Source organism: Cucumis melo, chromosome 10, assembly GCF_025177605.1.
Source record: "Cucumis melo cultivar AY chromosome 10, USDA_Cmelo_AY_1.0, whole genome shotgun sequence".
Classification (NCBI taxonomy): Eukaryota; Viridiplantae; Streptophyta; class Magnoliopsida; order Cucurbitales; family Cucurbitaceae; genus Cucumis; species Cucumis melo.
This window is the reverse complement of record NC_066866.1, coordinates 25,506,584-25,521,667: the sequence shown is the minus strand read 5'-3', so window position 1 is coordinate 25,521,667 and position 15,084 is coordinate 25,506,584. Positions and strand designations below refer to the sequence as shown.

The 15,084-nt window shown below is 37.5% G+C and overlaps 1 long non-coding RNA gene across 1 annotated transcript in view; it reads right to left on the bottom strand.

Moving 5' to 3' along the window:
* LOC127151274 (uncharacterized) overlaps nt 1-11,258 on the bottom strand; it is a 68,597-nt gene extending 57,339 nt beyond the window's left edge. The window contains exon 1 of the long non-coding RNA XR_007824131.1: nt 11,087-11,258. This is a non-coding gene — a long non-coding RNA (uncharacterized LOC127151274). The remainder of the gene's footprint in view (nt 1-11,086) is intronic.
* Between the last annotated feature and the right edge of the window lie 3,826 nt (nt 11,259-15,084).

The following is a 15,084-nucleotide window of genomic DNA, read 5'->3' as shown; positions in this document are numbered from 1 at the left end:
GCGCGCCTTGCATGTTCCTTGCCTTGAGCACAGGCTGTGCGTCCAACGCAGACCCTAATGTGTCACTAATCTCTCTTAACTTAACACACACATACCCATCTCACCTAGCATAGCTTGTCACTGAGCCAACCTCCACCTTTCTTCATAAACTGATTTTTCTCCTAGAAACATAACCTCACTTTTAAAATTCACAACTGTTCCACAACTCTTTTAAGGAAACTTTCTTCTACAAAGTTGCTTCAAAATTTCTTAACTTGCTTACCCCAAAATTTCAGCACCTAATGTTAAAGGATGTGCTCTATAGCCTTCTAGAAAATTGACCCTTCTCTCTTTTTAATGTTAAAACGCCTAGCTAACCTCTAGAGATGGCCGCAAACACCTATCTTACTCACGTGCAAGGCTCCTCCTCCAACACCATGCTGCCTTAGCCATCTTGCCTGGGCTCTTAATGCCCAATAACCTCTAATTGAGAAGCTTTCTTGCCAAGCCAAGCACACACACTCAAGTTTGGCCGCCCATGACACTCAATTAGAGGTTCTTCTACCCTAGTGTCTTCTACCAAGTCATGGTCACTTAGCCAAGCCTAAATGCCTAATTATCTCTTTAAATGTTATTTTCTTTCCTTTTTGCCACCTACACACCACTAAATAACCTCAAAACGCCTAGTCTTTAAACCCTTTATGCTTAGCCAAATTTTTCGTTCTTTTCCATAAACCATGACACAACTTTAAATGTTTTTTCTAAGGTTTGCAGTTTACAGTTTCTTTCTATCTGAAGGAATTTCATCCTCGAAATTTCATAAGCCTTACCTTAACATCTGTTTCCTTGGTCTTGATAAGTCAAAACTCATAACCCAAACACTCTAACATAAAGGTTTAGAAATTCTTACCAGTAACTATCTTTAGTGCGTCGTCTTCTTCTTGATGCATCATTGTAAAAACTTTACCTTGTTGCCGAGGTCGTCCTACACCTTTTTGCCTACTTTCACTTGGGCCCTTTCTTCAAGCTGTTGTAGTTTTTTGTTGATTAATTGATTAAGATCCATCTTTCTAATTGTCCTGTAAGTTGCCTTTAATAATGGACATTCCCTCTTGAAATGCTCTGGTTTTTTACATGTTGAAATTTATGTCCTAAAACCCGTAGTTTGTAATTACATTCTAAGTGGTTATTGAGGACTTATTAGTAAAATAACCCATTTAGTTTCTCTTGACCATGAAAATATAAAAAGTCTACTTAAAACTTCCAAAAATCACTAAAATGGCCTAAAAACACCTCTTACACAAGCTGGTGCAAAGGGATGGACGGAAGGGCCTTGGTCGTGCACGTTGGGCTACCTGCATGCAAATCTCACACACAGGCACATCGTATGCCTCACTTAGCCGCATGCTTGATGTCTCGCATGGCCCTTTGCAAGTAGGGCTTGTCGCGCGCCGCCCTAGCCATGCACGCTTGCACATTCCTTCCTTGCAATGCACAGCCTCAATGCATCACTAACCTCTCTTAAATTCAACGTATAAGCTAATCTCGCCTACTAAACCTTGTCACTTGGCAAGCCTTTAATTTTTCCAGAAACTCATTCTTCGTCTAGAAACATAACCCCAATTTGAAAAATTATAACTAAAAAGCCACAATTCTTTTGAGGAAACTTTCTTCTACAAAGTTTCTTAGAAATGTCTTAACTTGCTAACCTAGAATATTTAGCTTCTAATTCTAAGGGATGAACTCTATAACCTTATGGAAGTTCACCTTGTTTAGATTACTTTGAAAACTGACCTTTCTCTTTTTCTTTAACACAAACTCAACCCTCCTATGCTTAAATTGGTCCCACAGCCCTAGTCTAGGAACTAGACTTAATTTGTGAACTTTTGAGAGTAATTTAAGCCAAAACGCATGAGTAAGTTGGGAGAAATGTCATGTCGAAATTACCTATTTATACTAACCCTGCATGGACCTTTATTGACACCACTTACTTACCGAAATTTAACTTAAGCATGCAGAGGACTCCTGTAAAGTACTTTATTGACTCCACCTCTTCATCGCCTCACCTAACCAAAATGCCTAAGTGTCCAACAACAAGCCAAACGCCTAGCTGGCCTCCAAGTATAGCTGCAAACAACCCATCTTCCTCACGTGCAAGGTTGCTTACCCAACACCATGCTGTCTACCCTTCTCGCCTTGCCTCTTAATGCCCAAATAATCTCTAATTGACTAGCTTCCTTGCTTAGCCAAGCACAACCCTATGTTTGACCACCCATGACACTCATTTGGAGGTTTTTCCTTCATAGTTTCCTTCAACAAGTTATTGCCCGCCTAGCCATGCCCAAATGCCTAATAACCCTCTTTAGAGGTTATTTTCTTTCCTTTGGCAGCCCAATACATAAGCAAATAACCTCTAATTGCCTAGCCTTTGAACCTTTGAAAGTTAACCAAATTTTACTCTTTTTCCAACAACGATGACACACCTTTAATGACAGTTTGAGTTCCTTTTATCCTTAACCCCATTCAACTCTTTTCCTTTCCAGCCTCTTTAAAAGAATAAAGTTTTTCTGAAGATTCAGGGTTTACACATGACACTAAGTTAGAAGTTCTTCTCCCCCAGTGTCCTTCCAACATGTCTTGGCCACTTAGCCAAGCCTAAACACCTAATAACCTCTTTAGAGGTTATTTCCTTTCCTTTTGGCTGCCTACACACCACCAAATAACACCCAAACCCCTAGTCTTTGAACCCTTGACACTTTAGCCAAATATTTCCTTCTTTTCCATCAACCATGACACACTTTTAATGAAAGTTTTGAGTTCCTTTTTAACCTTAACCCTATTCAACGTTTTTTCTTCCAAGCTCTTCAAAAGACTTATGTTTTACCTAAGGTCCAGGGATTATAGTCGTGCACGACCATTTGAGCTTAGGCAAGATGGGGCAAGATATGGAGGGGTTATTAAGGCTAAATGTTAATGAAGAAAAAGCCTAGGCGTTGAGCTATGCTGCCATTGTTCACAAGAAAGAGCCTTACGACCAAGTAAAAGAGGTTAGCTTGGAATGTTTGTTTGAAGCCTCTTGACGCGTGAGTAAACACACACTTAATTAATTTTGTATCTTTTGTTAATACTTGTGTTAATAACTAGAGGATCAACTCAAGAGACACACAAAAAGCACAGATAGAGTACTAGATATTGGTAATGATGGAATATGAAACATGCGCAGCAGAAACAAAGATCGAACTTTATTTTATATGTAACTAAACACTTTAGTGATAACATGCTAAAAAAGACCTAATTCAAACTAAATTAGGGTTAAGGAAAATACTTACCTTTGAAGCTCCCTGATCCTTTAAATCTCCTTACGATCATGAACTTGGGACAACCACTAGTGTTGATCCGCTATTCTCCAGACTTAGAATCGGGTTGTGAGACCCGTTAAGTGAAGGAAAAATTAGAGAGAGATGGAATTTTAAGGTGGAAAAATAGGTTGAGATTGAGAGAGGAAAAATAGATTTATTTTGTAATTCAAAATTACAAAAAATGGCCAAACTTTTTCTTCAATTTGAAAACTACCCTTTAAATAGACTAATTATATGCAAAAGTGCATGTAATTACTTTCTTAAACCTCAATACCTAATAATCCACTAACAATTAGTGGAACTTAGTGGGCTAAGTGCTTACATCTCATGTAGGCACCTATCACAATAAGTGCTAGTCAAATTATCCAACAAAATATTCAAGGGCAATATTGTCTTTTTGACCATTCAAGTCAAAGTCAACCTTTTGACTTTTTACCATTTTGTCCGTCTTGCCCAATTTTGACATCCTGAGCATGAATTTGCATTCCTTTTTCTGAAATTCAAATCACATTTGAATATAAAGCCGATCAAAGTTTGACTTTTCACAACTTTGACCATTTGCATCAATTCCGAGCTTCTGAATATGAATTTGTATTCATATTTTAATATTTAAATTACATATAAAATAAAGCTCTATATCAAACTGATAACATATACCTATATCTTATATATTTGTCAGTTTCTCTCTCGTTACCTAATTCGAACAAGTTGAATTATTCCAACATATTATTCTACACTACTACAAAAACACACTCTCTTGACAGTTTTAAACTATCAAGAATTATTATTCTTGACTGTTTTAAAATCATTGTTGAAGCCAGCGTCAAGAAAGTCAAAGTTATTGATGGGTGGTAAAAACGTCAAGAATAGTGACCGTTGATAGTTTATAACCGTCAAGTATACAAATTTTTACGACAGTTTAAAATCGTCAAGAGTATAAATGTTCATGCCAGTTTAAAACCGTCAAGAATATGAGTATCCATGATAAAACCGTCAAGAATGCAATTGTTTATGACATTTTAAAACTGTCAAGCATTTTTCTATTTTTTTTAACTGAAATTCAATTATATTTTTGTTACTATATTATGCTTCCATTGGTTCTGTATAGTGATCCAGCAATTGTTCCATAAATACATATAAACGACAATATTCATCAAATATAAAACCTTTCACCATATCATTTCCAAAACTTTGCAAATATTCATATCATTTACAAAACCAATATAAACAATTCCATCAGATTTCCAAGAATTCAACTCAACATCCTCTAATTAACTAACTTAGCCAAAAATATATCATTTCTATACAAAAAGTTTCAGAATGGAAACCACAACAAAGTTTTAGAATGGCTACCATAACAAAGTTTCAGTTTCAGTTTCATTGACAACAGTTGGCTGGATGATCTCTTAGGCTGGGAAAACTCCCCATGTTACAACATTCACATCCTTTTAAGTGACGTTGGATACCCAAATGCCTTCCTTATTCACCGCCATGTAGGTGAGAGATGGAAGAGCCCATCATTTGTTAATAATAGCATCCAACTTTTCCTTGGGATAGAAAAACTCAATGTACGTCTTTTGATAAAGGTAACCTCCTAACCTACCCATCCTATAAATCATTATCAATTGTCCGAACATAGGTCAATTTGTTTTTTTATGGACCTTTGATTTCTCTCCATAAAACCTGAGTAACTCCATGAAAGCTCAATTTCTTATCCAAGAAAAATAACATTCATAACATAACATAAAGAGTCCTTACCTTGGTTGAGTCGACGATTCCAGCAGCCATCAAGTTTTCATAATTCCTAGTTGCAGCATTGTATCCATATCGATAGTTGCCACTAGATAACACCTAATAAAGAAACAAAATCTTCATCACTTCTATACATTCACAATGAGGAATAAAAAAAGTTTGAACGAACAGGTGTATTGTAATTGTGTATACCTTCTCACACTTGACGCTACCGTTAACACCAGCATTCTTTGCAATCAGCTTGAGGGGATAGCTTAATGCTCTCTTAACAATGTCTGCTCCAACTTGTCATCAAACCAATAGAACTTTTAGAAAAAAAACTAACAGTAGATGTTAAAGAACAATAAAAAGGAAGCAACGACAAGATGAATAAACCACAAAACAAATACTCAACCCTACTAAAGATTAACATCTATTCAATTGACAAATAAAAAATTTACTAGGCAGATTACTAATAGACCTCCAATATTATTCCAGTACAGTAGAAGAAATAAGAGAGGATTAGTGAGAATGGCAGTTTTGTGATAAATATAAATAGAAAGTTTGTTTGAAGTTGTTATGTTGGTGAAAAGTCTGTGGAAGGGGATATAAATAGATGTTTTAGGCAGGAAAGGAGTAGCTTTTGAGTGAGTTAGGTATCTTGTTTTTCTTGAGCGGAGAAGACAAGGAGTTCATTGTAATTGAATTGAGATATAATAAGTTCAATTTTCCTACTGTATATGATCTTACTATCAATAAAGTAAAGAAAATTCATTCAAGAAATGGGTACCTATCATATTGGTATCAGAGCGCGACGATCCGTAAGGGAAAACAACGATCGTATAGAGGAGGAATGAAGAAAGAATGGAATCGCTTGAGCAAGAGATTGCCAGAATTAAAAAGGAGATGATAAAGATGCCGGTAATTGAAACGGCATTGATCAAACTATCAAAGAATATGGAAATGATGCAATTGCTAACTAAAAAGCAACAACAAGCCATTTTGTCGTATATGGAAGCAAACGTGAAGGAATGGTCATCGATTAGTGAGCGAATGACCGAGTCAAATATGCAGGAAATCTTAGCGATGAAGTCGAAGGAGAACGAACCGACTTCAAGTCGCAATATCAGAGAAACCAGGGCAGAACAAAAAACCAAAATGGACAAAATTTTGGGGGATAGAAACAAGTTTAACAAAGTAGAAATGTCGGTTTTCACCGACGACGACCCCGATTCTTGGCTATTTCGGGCGGTCAAATTCACAAATTATCTGAATATGAGAAAATGTTAGTTTCTACAATGCGTTTTAATGGTCATGCGCTTAATTGGTATCGTTCACAAGAGGAGAGGGAAAAATTTGGGAGCTGGTCTAATTTGAACGAGAGGCTGCTGGTACGATTTCGATCGATTAGAGAAGGGACGATTTGCTGTCCTTTTTTGGGAATTCAACAAGAGACTACAGTGGAAAAGTATCAAAATTTATTCAATAAGTTAGTCGTTCCTTTATCTGATTTACAAGAGAGAGTTGTAGAAGAAACATTCATGACTGGATTGTTTCTGTGGATTAGAGCAGAAGTTACTTTCTGTAGACCGAAGGGGTTAGCCGAAATGATGTTGTTATCACAGTTGGTGGAAAACAGAGAGATTCTGAGAAGTGAAACAAATTTAAACAGCTAGCTGGCGGGAAATATCCTCCACAACCCGCGACAAATACGAAAGCCTCCAATCATCAGTATTACAATGATAATGAAAGAAATACCTCGTTTCCGATAAGAACCATCACTCAAAAGAGTCCTAATGTGGGAGAAGTTCGAAAAGAGGGAACTTCCAAGAGACAACCTGATGTAGAGCTTCAATTAAGAAGAGAGAAAGGACTCTGTTTCAAGTGCAACGAGAAATATTCAAATGACCACAAATGCAAAATGAAGGAGAAGAGAGAACTCAAGATGTTTGTGGTGAATAGTAATAATGAAGAACTTGAAATTATAGAAGAAGCTGAAGTTGAAAGCACTGAGTCGAGGGCAGTAGAAGTGCAAAAAAATACTACAGCCTGTGTAGATTTGTCGATCAATTCTGTGGTTGGTTTGAACGATCCGAGGACAATGAAGGTTAGAAGGACACAGCATGACCAAGAAGTAGTGATTCTGATTGACTGTGGTGCTACGGATAATTTTGTATCTGAGAAATTGGTAAGTTCTTTCCAATTACCAATTAAAGAGACTACTCATTACGGGGTGATTCTTTGATCAGACGCAACCATACAAGGAAAATAAGTATGTGAGTCACTGGAAGTTAAAGTGAGTGAGTGGACAGTTAAGGAGGGTTTCCTGCCATTGGAGCTCGGAGGAGTAGACATCATCCTCGGTATGCAGTGGTTGTATTCGTTAAGGGTGACTGTATGTGACTGGAAGAATTTGACAATAACTTTTCATGATAATGGAAAACAAATTTGTATTAAAGGAGACTCGAGCCTTACTAAGGCAAGAGTAAGTCCGAAGAATTTGATGAAGACTTGGGAGGATCATGATTGTGGCCATCTAATTCAATGTAGATCAATTGAAGTAATCGACTTGAATGAATTAGTGGTTGAAAAGGGGATAGAGGTTGAAGATATGGGTGAGAGCCTAATGCACGTATTGAATCAATTTAGCGATGTCTTCGATTGGCTAGAAAAGTTACCACCTAGAAGGAGTATAGAACATCAAATACACCTTAAGGATGGTACGAATCCAGTCAATGTTCGACCATATCGTTACGCTTATCACCAGAAAGAAGAAATGGAAAAGTTGGTTGGAGAGATGTTAGCCTCGGGTGTCATCAAACCGAGTGTAAGTCCTTATTCAAGTCTGGTGTTACTAGTTAAAAAAAATGGAAGTTAGAGATTTTATGTAGATTATCGAGCTTTGAATAATGTCACAGTGCTGGATAAATTTACCATTCCGATAGTAGAACTATTTGATGAATTAGAAGGCACATTACTATTTACTAAGATTGATTTGAAGGCTGGATATCATTAGATCATAATGGCAGATGAAGATGTGGAAAAAACTGCCTTTTGGACACATGAAAGACATTATGAGTTTTTAGTAATGCCTTTTGGGCTAACTCATGCTCTAGCTTCCTTCCAATCATTGATGAACTCAGTTTTCAAGCCCTATTTAAGGAGGTTGATCGTGGTATTCTTTGATGATATATTGATATATAGTAGGAACATTGAAGATCATTTGAAACACATAGAGATAGCCTTTACGGTTTTGAGAAAACATGAGTTGTTTGCAAATCGGAAGAAGTGAAATTTTGGCAAGGCTAGAGTTGAGTATCTAGGGCACTTAATATCAGAGAAAGGAGTAGAAGTGGATCCAGATAAAATCAGGTCCATAGTTGAATGGCCCAAACCAGCAAATGTACGTAAAGTTCATGGTTTTCTAGGGTTGACTGGGTATTACCGAAAATTTGTGAACCAATATGGAGCTATTGCAGCTCCATTGACCTGATTGCTCAAGAAAGGAGGATTTAGCTGGAGAAGGGAAGCAGAGGAAGCCTTTGAAAAATTAAAGGGAGCAATGATGTCTCTTCCGGTATTGGCTTTGCCCAAATTTGATAAACCATTTTTAAATTGAAACTGATGCTTCTGGTTATGGAGTGGGGGCTATACTAGTACAAGAAAAACGTCCTATTACTTTTTACAGACACACATTAGCTGAAAGGGATAGGGGCATACTAGTGTACGAGTGGTTGTTAATGGTCGTAGTCTTAGTTATGCAACGATGGAGACCATATATGTCGGGCACCCGATTTATTGTGAGGACTTATCAAAAGTCCTTAAAATTCTTACTTCAGCAGCGTGTAATACAACCCTAGTACCAAAGATGGCTTGTCAAATTATTGGGATATACTTTTGAAGTGGAATATAAACCAGGAATTGAGAATAAAGCTGCTGATGCTTTGTCAAGCATTCCTCCTACTACCCAACTGTGCAATATGATAGCCCCAGTTTTCCTTGATTTGAAAGTTATTAAAGAAGAGGTGGAGAAGGATGAAAAGTTGCAGAAGATTATTGCTGAGTTAAGTGGAGATTGGGCACATCAAGATGGCAAATTTATGATATGTAGTGGTATGTTAAGATACAAAGACAGGCTGGTATTGTCACAATCGTCCAAATTGATTCCACTTATCTTGCAAAGTTATCATGATTCAGTTGTGGGAGGCCATTTTGGTTCCCTTCGCACTTATAAAAGGATAGTCGGGGAGTTGTATTGGCAAGGAATGCAATCCACCATTAAAAGATATTATGTTGATTGCTTAGTTTGTCAACGTAATAAAACTTTGAGCCTATCTCTAGCTGGTTTACTGCTACCATTGGAAATTCCTACTCAAGTTTGGAACCACATTTTTATGGATTTTGTGGATGGGTTACCTAAGGCAGCCGATTTTGAAGTTATTTTTGTCGTAGTCAACCGATTGTGTAAGTATAGTCATTTTTCTACCACTCAAACATCCATATTCGACGAAGTCAATAGCTGACTTGTTTGTTAGAGAGGTGGTTCGGCTTCATGGTTTTTCTACATCCATTGTGTCAGATAGAGACAAGGTGTTTCTTAGCAATTTTTTGAGGAAAATGTTTCGTTTGGCTGGAACAAAACTGAATAGAAGTTTGGCGTATCACCCCCAATCCGACGGCCAAACTGAAGTGGTAAATAGAGGGGTTGAGGTGTATTTGAGATGCTTTTGTAATAAGAAGCCTAAGAAATGAATTAATTGGTTATCATGGGTCGAGTATTGGTATAATACCACTTTCCAGAGGGCTTTAGGTATGACACCTTTTCAGGTGGTCTATGGGCGAAGACCTACACCTTTACTATATTATGGTGATCGAGCAACTTCAAATGTTACTTTGGATGAGCAGTTGAAGGAACAAAATATGATATTATCATCTCTAAGGGAGCATTTAAGGCTAGCACAAGATCAAATGAAGAAATATGCTAATCAAAAGAGGTGACATGTTGAGTTTGATGTTGGCAATCTTGTCTTTTTAAAGATACGACCATATCGCCAGCTATCCTTAAGAAGAAAGAGGAATAAAAAGTTTCTCTTCAAAGTATTTCAGCCGTTATAAAATTATTGAGCGGATCGATCCAGTGGCGTATAAGCTTGAGTTACCCATGGATTCTTTAATTCACCTTGTTTTTCATGTTTCCCAATTAAAAACATTGGTGGGAGAGCATACTCTGATGTCCAGCCTACTTTATAGCAGCTGGATGAAAATTTTGTGTGGGAAACATGTCCTATTGAAGCTGTCAATTACCGCAAGTCCAAGGCAGGCGAATGGGAAGTTATGATGAGTTGGGAGGGGTCACCAATTCATGAGGCAACCTAAGAATTGTATGAGGATGTGCGGCGCAGATTTCCTAATCTTCACCTTGAGAACAAGGTGAATTTGGAAGGGAGGAGTAATGATAGACCTCCAATATTATTCCAGTACAGTAGGAGAAATAAGAGAAAGGATTAGTGGGAATGGCAGTTTTGTGATAAATGACTATAAATAGAAAGTTTGTTAGAAGTTGTTATGTTGGTGAAAAGTCGGTGGAAGGGGATATAAATAGTTGTTTTAGGCAGGAAAGGAGTAGCTTTTGAGTGAGTTAGGTATCTTATTCTTCTTAAGCGGAGAAGATAAGGAATTCATTGTAATTGAATTGAAAAATAATCAATTCAATTTTCCTACTGTTATGATCTTACAATCAATAAACTACAGAAAATTCATTCAAGAAATTGGTACCTATCCATTACCTTCTCCTCGTCATTTCCACTAGCAGACTGATACCTTCTACTAAAACTTCACAATTACGTAACACCTCATTAACAAGTAAAACTCACCAACTGGAGTGTATATAGCTAACCCCTCAGATAAAGGCTCTAGCATCCTATTCAACTTAGTCAGAAATATACTAGAAACAAAGGAATGCGTAGCACCTGGATCAAATAAAACATCTGCAGGTACATTACAAATAAAAATCGTACCAGTAATAACGTCTGGTGCGTCCTCCGCTTCTTGTTGAGTCATAGCATAGACTTCTCCCTGTTGCCTCGGTCTTCCAACAACTCCCTTTTGCTTTGCACCACTGGTGCCCTCTGTTGGAACCACTGAAACTCTCGATTGCTCAACTGTCTGGGACCCAACTCCCTGATCTCTCTGAACTGTCATGTTCACCTGCGAACAATCTTTCTTGAAATGTCCTGGCTGTCCGCACTGGTAACATACACCAGCACCTACCAAACACTGACCCCGATAGTTCCTGCCAAAACTCGTGCATGGTGTTCGCCTGACGGTACTAGCACTGGACTCCTGACCTAGTTGCGATCTTACTGTTTATCTAATGGGTTGACTAGGTATTCTCTGGCTCTGTCTCTGAAAAACACTACCATAACTCACGTTCCTCGATGCTTGGCCTCCAGAGCGATTCTTAAAGTCTTGATGGCTTGAAATATTTATCCCAGGCGTGAACCTCCGCTGCTCACGGCCTCTAAATCCACTAGCTGTTGAAGTCCCACGACTAAGCTCCACTGCTGATTTCTCTTCTGTTATACTCTGCTCCACACGAAGGGCAGTCTCCACTAACTGAGAGAAATTCGTCCATTAGCAATGGTTGTAACTGGGGTACGTATTTCAAAACGCAACCCTCTTTCAAACCTTCGGCACTTGTCACTCTCAGAAGCTACAATAACGTCAGCATACCGTGAAAGCTCGGTATACTTCCTCTCATACTCAGCCAGTGAAAGTGATCCTTGTTTCAACCCCAGAAATTCATCCCTCTTGGCTTCGCAGTATGTGTTGTGATAATACTTATCTTCGAATATGCCTCTAAAAGTCTGCCAGTCTAAAGCACGTGCATCACTGCTCCTTGCTAATATAGATTTCTACCATCCTTCAGCCTCTTTTTGCAACAAAAATGTGGCCAATCTAACCTTTCGCTCCTCAGGACAATTCATCACATCAAAACATTTTTCAAGCATATTCAACCAGTTCTCTGCATCAGCTGGATCTGTGGAACCCTCAAACACTGTCGCCTCTAACTTCTTCAGTCGTTCAACCTTTTCTTGATCACTAGGCTCTACTCTATCTGGCCTTCCTATTTCCTGTGTAGTTCTCGCAAACTGCTCTTTTCCTGCCCCACCTCGAACTCTTAGGGTACTAGATTCCCCTACAGATGGATCTTGGGTAGGACCTTGCATCCCGTCCTGATTCTGCCGGCATCGTCTGCCAGTACGTGGTGGCATGACTCCTATAATATGTCAACACATTAGACATACTATAAATACTTAACTCAAATGCATGATACTAAATGTCTACTCACATATTAATAATAATTGGACTCACTTCTACCCTTACCTAGACCATACTCCACTAGTTCCCTTTAAGCTAACTTGACTTTCAATTATTTACTTTCCAGTTTCTTCTTAGAGCTAACCGCTCTACCTTAATTCCCATGGAGCAAACTGCTCTGATACCAAGTTGTCACACCCCCTCCCGGACTACCTGCTACCTTAGACCGAAAGATGGTGTGAAGCCGACGAACAACGCTTTTCAGTAATTGTATCTGTCGACTCTGCTTAAAACTTTCATGTGATGAACTTGCCAATCTAGTATATAAACTATTATACATGCAACAAAACACAGCGGATCCTAGGCTAGTCAAACACATACATGAAGTGTACCTCAAAATTTACCGATTTCACGAGTAAACCTAAAGACACCTTAATCAAAATATAACCAACAAAATTTACACAACTACAGCTCCTAAAGCTTATACAAACTGTGGAGTATCTATAACATACAAGGGTGTATATACATCACAACACAACAGACTCTATGCCCAACTCAAAACACGTACTGGCAATCGATAATGGAGCTTCAGCAGACTAAGGATGTCTATCAGGCACCGGGAACTCGATCTCTACCTGGAAAATGGGTAAAACTTTTTGGAAAGGGTGAGCTATGAAGCTCAGTGAGTAACTCAGTTTAAAACTATGAATTTAAAGATAAGAGCACGTGAAAACTTTACACATATAAATCTGTTTATACAAGTCGTAAATGTAAACGTGTAGTAGTAAGAATAGCTTCCTTAAATACTCAGCATGTTCATCATTGAAATCTAGCAAGGCATATCAAGTATATCGAAGAATTTTAACTAACATGACAAATCTACGTTGTGTAGGGTACACCCAGTACAACAACGTTTACAAGCTCTACGATGTAGTGGGGCCCGCCCATCACTCCCATCGTCTTTGTTGTAGTGGGGCCCACCCAGCACTCACGACATCATCGTTGTTACGGAGTACACTCAACGTCAACAACAGAATCTAACCAATGTGCACACGGTAATCTCTAGCCTCAGGCTCAAGATCTCAGTCATGTAGTTAATGAAAATTTCATAAATCATCTAAAAATATTAAAACATGCCTGCTTATAAATTTTACACAAAGCTCGAACCTTACTCAGCTCTTTCGTGGAAAAATGTAGTTCTTAAAACAAAACTTCTTACTAATTCATGCTTTGCTTAAGACATTGTGGTTTAAATACTTTCCAAACATTTAATATCTACGTGCTAGCATAAATTTCTTTAAGAAATCTAGTCTCCAAATGTATACTTGAAAATAGTCATGAATTCAAATACCTTTCATGGCTTCGTAAATAAACATTTATCGCATTCAATCATAATAACAATTATGGAAAATATTTCAAAGTTGGTTTTGTCACTCATCGTCTTGGGCTAGATCCTTGGTCTATAAGCTCGGTTTAATTCTTCTCAGCCTGCCAACAACCCAACCGAGCATTAAAACTCTAAACATTCTGGTTTCCTAAAGATATACATAACATGTCGCACCAAAGATGACGCTCACAAAAACAAAGCTTAAGAAATAAAATCTTATTTCAACAATTCTCTGAAATTTCCAGATTTCTAACATAAAATTCAAAGGACTATAACTTTCTCAATACTTAACCAAAATGAGTGTTCTTTATATAAAAATCTTCATTTTGAGATCCTCTAAAACTTACCTGAAGATATATAAATCTGATTCCCCGTGCATAAACTCAGATAACCCTCGAAATAGAACCACTTCTAGAATCGTGTGCACACAACCTCTTTAAGTTGTCCCTACAATTTAACTGCTTTTTAGTCGTTTTTGGTTACAATTTCTTCATGAATGTTGTAATAAATTGAATAAGCTTTCTAACCATACCAAATAGAGATTCTAACTCTACCGGTACACTCTGAAATACAAGAAAAACAAGAGACGTCTTGATTTCGAGTGAAAACCAACTGCCCTGTTTTCTTCATCAAAAAGCACCAAATGAATATCCGAATTTGCTCCAACTTTCTTCATAAAGTTTGTTTGAAAATGAGTTAACTTTCAGTAAATGTAAGTTTCACCTCTTAATTCCTTTTGAAGAGTTTAAACCGAATTAAAAACCAGTGATGTGCAGAATGAACTAAAATTCAGCCATGGATACACTTTGCTTGAGTTCTCCTCCTCTTCTTCAACCTCAAAATTCTAGTAAAATTTCTCTTCTTCTTCCAAAATCTCTCTTAGAAGTTCTCTGCAAATTGAAGAAGGAAAAAAAATGGAAGTTAGATGTCTTCAAAATTCTTGGCGGTGAAGGGAAGAGAAGAAGAAGAAAAAAAAAATGAAATTTTCTTCTCTTTTCTTCTTTTTATCCTTTCTTTTCTTTCTTTTCTTTAATTTATTTAATAAAACTATTTAATATATAAATATATATATATATATATACACTTAATTTTCATTTTCTTTTTCTTTTTTTTCCACATTTAAAGAAATTAAACCAAGAAAATATCGGGTTTATAATTTGAACGAGCTGAAGTCGGAGTGTGGGATTTCTTCAGTTAAGGGCTAACTTGCTGCAACCTCGAACTTGGGTAAGTAGTTTCGACTGAATTCTTGGGTTCCTAGTCGTTTAATGGTTAGGTTATTTAAATTGGTTTCTTTCTAATTATTAG